This window comes from Pelodiscus sinensis, chromosome 9 (assembly GCF_052426305.1).
Source record: "Pelodiscus sinensis isolate ZL-2025 chromosome 9, ASM5242630v1, whole genome shotgun sequence".
Taxonomy (NCBI): Eukaryota; Metazoa; Chordata; order Testudines; family Trionychidae; genus Pelodiscus; species Pelodiscus sinensis.
Genome location: NC_143060.1, coordinates 62,745,098 through 62,752,340, shown reverse-complemented (window position 1 = coordinate 62,752,340; position 7,243 = coordinate 62,745,098).

Here is a 7,243-nt window from a genome sequence, read left to right as displayed (position 1 = left end):
CATGTTTTTAAGCCTTTCTCCACACCAGGAAGGGGGTGAAACTGACTTTAAGGGGACACAGGCGTAAAGTCGGGATTTCTCACCTACCCCCGAGATCCCAAGGAGCTGAGCACCTTTCGAAACAGACCACCTGTTGCAAGGGCTGGCAGCCCTGCTGCTACACCAGAGCCCTATCCCCAAAAACCTCAGCACCACCGGCTGTCTGCAAGGGGACAGGAAACAGGTGCCCAGACAGGTGGAAAGGGGGTTGCAGCTAGGAGCAAGCAGTGTAGGAGATAGGGCAGGCTTGGGGGGTCAGGACCAGCTGGGCATGTGCATAAAAGGAAGGGAGGCAGAGCTGGGGCAGTAGGGGAGCACCGGGTGCAAGGGGGAACGTGGGGTCAGCACTGAGGGGAGCATGGGGCAGCCTGGGATGCAGTGTGCTGCAGGGAAACAGGGATCAGCACGGGGGCCGGGAGAGCTCGGGGCAGCCCGGGGTGCTGGGGGCAGCGCTGAGAGGCAATGCAGAGCAGCTGGGGGTGCAGGGAGCTGGGATCAGCACTGAGGGGAGTGTGAGGCAGCCCGGGTTGCTGGGGAGCAGGGGGATTAGCGTGGGGGAGAGCTCTGGGCAGCCCGGGGTGCAGGGAGCTGGGTTGGCACCGGGAGAGCTGGGGCCAGCGCGGGGGGGGGAGTGGAGGGGGGGGGGGGAGCTGGAGGGGATGCGGGGGGGGGGGAAGCTGCGGGGGGGGGGGGGGAGCGGAGGGGAGGAATGCGGGGGGGGGGAGGGGAATGCGGGGGGGGGGGCTGGGCCAGCGCGGGGGGAGAGCAGAGGAGAATGCGGGGGGGGGGAGCTGGGGCCAGCGCGGGGGGGGAGCGGAGGGGAATGCGGGGGGGGGGGGAGCTGGGGCCAGCGCGGGGGGGGGGGGGGAGCGGAGGGGAATGCGGGGGGGGAGCTGGGGCCAGCGCGGGGGGGGGGGGAGCGGAGGGGAATGCGGGGGGGGAGCTGGGGCCAGCGCGGGGGGGGGAGCGGAGGGGAATGCGGGGGGGGGGAGCTGGGGCCAGCGCGGGGGGGAGCAGAGGGGAATGCGGGGGGGGAGCTGGGGCCAGCGCGGGGGGAGAGCGGAGGGGAATGCGGGGGGGGGGGAGCTGGGGCCAGCGCGGGGGGGGAGCGGAGGGGAATGCGGGGAGGGGGGAGCTGGGGCCAGCGCGGGGGGGGGGAGGGGGGGGCGGGGGGGGGGCTGGGACCTGCCGGGGGGCAGCCGGAGGAGCGGGGGGGGGAGCTGGGGCCCCCGGGGGGGGGGGAGCGGAGGGGAAGCGGCCCCGTCATGCTCCTCCGCACCGCGCCGCCCGCGCTGGCTTCCCGGGGGGGGGGAGCTGGGGCCAGCGCGGGGGCCCCGCCCCGGGGCAGCCGGGGGGAGGGGGGGGCCCGGGGTGGGCAGGGACAGACAGACACGGACAGACGGGCAGCTCCCGGGGTGCCAGTGGGGGGGGGAGGGACAGACAGACACGGACAGACGGGGAGCTCCCGGGGTGCCAGTGGGGGGGGGGGAGGGGACACGGGGGGGGGGGGCAGCTCCCGGGGTGCCAGGGGGGGGGGGCAGGGACTGGGACAGACACGGACAGACGGGCAGCTCCCGGGGTGCCAGTGGGGGGGGGGGGAGCAGACAGCACGGGGAGGGGGGGCAGCGGCGGGGAGGGGGGGCCGGAGTGGGGGGGGCAGGGAGCAGCCTGCCGGGCCCCCGGCCCCAGAGCGGCCCCGTCATGCTCCTCCGCACCGCGCCGCCCGCGCTGGCTTCCCGGGGGCGGGCACCGGCCCGAGCGGCTCCCGCCCCGCCCCGGGAGCAGCCAGGCGGAGCCACCGCTCCCGGGAGACACGGACAGACGGGCAGCTCCCGGGGTGCCAGTGGGAGCTAGGGGTAGAACCCAGTCACCATTAGGCCCCTGGGGTCCCACCATATCCAGAACCAGCTGTTCCAAAGCCCTACCAGGAAGACAGCTGTCTGGTGGTCCCAGTGTTGTTTGCACCTAGATCAAATAGTGTCGGCTATTTAAATGTAACTCCAGGAACTTCCAGACAATATTTTTGACACGTGCTTCCATCCAGCTCGCAAAGTGCTTTGCAAAACTAAAGAAGCAACACCCCCAGCGCCTGGGAGGAAGCGAAGAGTTGTCACCATGTTATAACAACTTGTGATTTTCTCCTTCTCCCACCAGTACACTGGCACCAGTACTGCTCAGCAGCGGGAGCACTAGTTCAAACAGGCTGCCAACATTTTAACCACTGTGTCAGCAGCTTCCAGTGGGAGCCGGGTCCAGAACTGCCGTATGTAGTAGATGGAAGTTTCCTGCGAACAGGTGAAGATGGGAAATCTGTAATGTGCCCCAACCTGGGTTTCTATCTTGCTATGAGTAAGGCTTTAGCTACAGTTCCATAAGACATTCTCATAAGCAAGCTAGGGAAATGTGGTCTGCAGGAAGTTACTGTAAAGCAGTTGCAGCACTCTACTCAGAGAGTGGATTAGCTCTGAGCACAGTTGCAGGTGGAGATATTTTTAATTACAATAAGCTTCCTGTTTTGTTTAGATTGGCCACCCCTCCCGCCTTCATGAACTGGCAATTTTCTACTGGCATTTCTATCAGAGTGGTCCTTAAGGAAAGATTTGAAGGTGGAAGGGGTATTGGCTTGAGGGAAGTGGTCGAAGCATAAAGAGTAACAAGGAAGACGGCTCGGATAAATTGTAGGGAAAGCAGGCATCTGGGCAGCCAAGGCTGGCACTTGTGTTTAAAAACTATAATTAAGTTTGAGCAAAGAACTGGTGCTGGATACCTGCATCTTCCACTGTTGATTACTCCAGGCTGGCAGCTTGTGATGGCAGCACAGAGGGATTTTGAGAGAGAGGCAGGAGCCGGCTACTGAAGGTGAGGTGCCCGTTTCTATCACTAGAGGGGGATACAGAACAAGTTTTACATACACATATCAGCACATTAAAGACCAGTGTGGACAAGGCCTATGTGTTGTAGTGAGATATGGTGCTTACAGCAGCCTCTTTGCAAAAATAGGTGCCACAGGACTCCTCGTCGCTTTTGCAAAAATAGGCGACTGTGTCCCCGGCTATAACTGATATCAGTAGTGTTCATCGCCATTTGAGGCACAGAAGTGTTCTCATGCGTTATCGTGAATAGTTCTCTGGAAACATCCACTCAGTGTGCAGCAGCAGTCAGAAAAGCAAACAATGTTAGGAATCATTAAAAAAAGGATAGAGAATAAGACAGAGAATAGCTTATTGCCTCTGTATAAATCCATGGTACGCCCACATCTTGAACACTGCATGCAGATGTGGTCTCCTCATCTCAAAAACGATATGTTGGCATTGGAAAAAGTTCAGAAAAGGGCAACAAAAATGATTAGAGGTTTGGAATGGCTCCCATGCAAGGAGAGATTAGTAAGACTGGGACTTTTCAGCTTAGAAAAGAGGATACTAATGGAAGATATGATAGAGGTCAATGAAATCATGACTGGTGTGGAGAAAGTAAATAAGGAAAAATTATTTACTTGTTCCCATAGCACAAGAACTAGTGGTCACCAAATTAAATAAAAAGGTAGCAGGTTTAAAACAAAAGAAAGGGTTTCTTCAAACAACACACAGCCAACCTGTGGAACTCCTTGCCAAAAGATGTTGTGAAGACCAGGACTTTAATGGGGTTCAAAAAAGAACTAGATAAATTCATGGAGGATAGGTCTATCAGTGGTTATTAGCCAGGATGGGCAGGAATGGTGTCCCTAACCTCTGTTTGTCAGAGACGGGAATGGACAGCAGGGCGGGTGAGGGATCACTTGATGTTTCCCTGTTCTGTTTGTTTCCCTGTCGGCAGACTGGCTACTGGGTTAGCTGGACCTTTGGTCAGTCCCAGTATAGCTGCTCTTACGTTCTTATGTTCATGTCAATTGTACAGATGGGAAAACCAAGATACAGAAATGAATCAGCTTACCAGAGGTCACGGAGTGAGTCTTCACAGAGCCAGGCATGAAATCTATCCAAGTCTGCTGACTCTCAGCCCAGTGGTTCAGTTACAAGACTGTCTTTTCTTCAAGGGAGCTTTCATTCTAAATCTAACATTCACTTGCTTACAACTCGCTGGGGAAAATCTTCCTTTGGGGATGGAACATCTTGTGCTTGATCTCATCCCCAAAAGCAAGGGACTGTCTGAAAACTGGTTCAGCCATTTACTTGTTAGAAGGGGTGGGTTGAGGTTTTCAACTCACTGTTTTTAGATCCTCTTCCCTTTTTTCGTTTATGTTTTAAAACACCAGACTTGGGCTGGGAGGGGGGGGAGGTCCTCTCTGAGGAACATGTCCTGTCTCTAATCTGAAGCAGTTGGGTTTTAATGTTAGTTATGGCCATGGGAAAAATACTGTATGACTCAGACCATGCGCTGTGCAGTGAGGGAAAAAAACTTGTGGGGTTCCCAGAACCCTCAGCTTTGTCCCCTGAGTGGAGCAGGCCTGCACAACTGATCTCGGCTGGTGGATTAGCAGGCCCAAACAGCCCACAATCGTGATGGGACCCTCCTCTCGGCCCCCTGGCTTACTTCTGTGTCAGGCTGCCCATCCCTCTGCAGCTCCCTCTACCCCAGGGGTGAAGCACATAAGGTCCAGGGGCCGAATGTGGCCCCTGGGTTGCCTGGATCTGGCAACGAGGCTAGGGCTACCCTCAGCACTAGGGAGCCCTCGCTGGCACTCCAGCCCCCTCCCCCCACCACCTCCCTGCAGCCCCTGGCCCCTGACTGATTTTTCTGTGGGTCAGTGGTCCCCAACACAAAAAAGGTTCCCCACCCCCGCTCTAACCCCTCAGAGGTAGGATTGTTGCTGCTGCTTTCTGAATGTAGAACCCTCTGTCTGTCCACAGCATCTATGTAGCCGACCCCCATGCTGTCCTGCCAACATGGCTGTATCTAGGCAGTGTCACATCAAGGGCTGGGGGAGGCATCCAGTCTCCATGGCCCATTCTGTGGCGTGAACTGGACACCATCTTTGCAGCAATTTGACATTAGGCATCCACCAGCTCTTTTCCTGCAGCCTATAAGCAGCCATCCGGTAATAACGGTTTTCTGTCGCTGCTGCCGTGGACTGCATATAAACCAGGGACATGGATCTGAAAGGCTCTGTACTGTTACCTGGCAATCAGCACTTGGGTGTTTTCACTGTTGCTTTTATGCTTCCCTACTCTAGGCAATGGAGGGTCTTACTGTCATTTTACCTGGAATAAAAGCAGGGACTGTCATATAAAGTGTTCCAGGAGTGAATCAGTTTACGAAGACTATCTCGGGGCTGGGCCAGCATTTCTTGGCTAGCATACTAGAAACAAGGTTGTCACTACTGCATGTGAGCACTTGAAACAATTTAAAAGGAATGTGCTACCGGATCAACTTCACCTCCAGTGCAGCGGCACTTCAGTAGAATTACAGCCAGGATAAATTTGGTCCCTGGCATTCAGTAAAGCTGCTTAATTAGGCAAAGGCTCTGTTTATTTATTGTGTGTCGTTTTTATTAACCACCACCGAACCTTGCAATTAAGGTCAGAAAAGTGGCTCTAAAAATGGCAGCCTTTAATCGTCTGCTCCGAGTCTTTGAGTTATAGCCTCTGCCTCTCCTGGGAACAACATTGTCAGCTGCATTCAAAGCGCAGAATCTTTATTACTAGGGAAGTAAAAAGAATGTGGCTGGATTTTTCAAATGCTGGGGTGCCAGGATTTGGAAAAATTATTTTTTTGATTGACCAGCTGAACAAATAACAAGTAGTCCCGTAGCACCTTAGGGTACGTCTACACAGCAGCATTATTTCAGAATAACTGATGGTATTCTGAAATAACAGTCTATGTCTACACTACAAGCAGCTATTTCGACATAATGTCAAAATAATGTTGAGCTGGAAGACTTCTGACTCTGACTCCTGTAACCCTCATTTTACGAGGAATAAGAGAAGTTGGAGGAAGAGTGCTCTTTCTCGGCCTTCCTGCTGTGTAGACAGTGCCAAAAGCCAAAATAAGCTATTATGACTTAAGTTACGCAATTGACTTAATTTTTTTTTAAGCAAATATGGTACAATACTGGGTTAAACGTAAACTACTGAAAAACGAGAATGTTTTAAAACAAGTTTTGACACAGCAAGCGAACTTTATTTGAGCTTGTTTCATTTACATTCTGGTGGTTAAAAGCAGCATTTTTCTTCTGCGCGTAAAGTTTCAGAGCTGCACGCAGTCAATGTGCAGTTGTACATTTTTGAAAGAACTACCAGAGGATTTTGTTCAGAGTTACAAACGTTTCAGAGTTACGAAGAACATCCATTCCCAAGGTGTTTGTAACCCTGAGTTCTACTGCTCTGGACTAGCATAATGGTGTTTGATACACGGCTCCCTACCTCCCAGGCATCATAGGTGTCTGGTATCTGCAAAGGGTTGGGGTACAGGGAGGGCCACACAGAAGAGCAGGGAAGGGGCATGAGGGAACACCCCTTTTAGCAATCCACATTTTGGCAGGAGCCTGAGGGGCTGTTTGCTGCCATGAATTGCCTATGCTGGGCTGTTGTGAGGATAAATATATTAAAGACTATGAAGTGTTCAGATACTACAAAGTACTCCACATAGGAAGGAACAATCAGTTTCATCCATATAAAATGGGAAGTGAGTCTCTAGGAAGGAGTCCTGCAGAAAGGGATCTAGGGGTCATACTGGACCACAAGCTAAATATGATCCAACAATGGGATGCTGTTGCAAAAAAAGCAAACATGATTCTGGGATGCAGTAACAGGAGTGTTTTGAGCAAGACATGAGAAGTCATTCCGCTCTACTCTGCGCTGATTAGGCCTCAGTTGGAGTATGGTATCCAGTTCTGGGCACCGCATTTCAAGAAAGATGTGGAGAAATTGGAGAGGGTCCAGAGAAGAGCAACAAAAATTATTGAAGGTCTAGAAAACACGCCCTATGAGGGAAGACAAAGAATTGGGTTTGTTTAGTTTGGAAAAGACTGAGAGGGATGCGATTGCAATTTTCAAGTACCTAAAAGAGTGTTATAAGGAAGAGGGAGAAAAATTGTTCTCCTTGACTTTTGAGGATAGGACAAGAAGCAATGGGCTTAAATTACAGCAAGGGAGGTTTAGGTTGGATATTAGGAAAAACTTCTTGTCAGGGTGGTTAAACACTGGAATAAATTGCCTAGGGGTTTTGTGGAATCTCCACCACTAGAGATATTTAAGAGCAGGCTGGA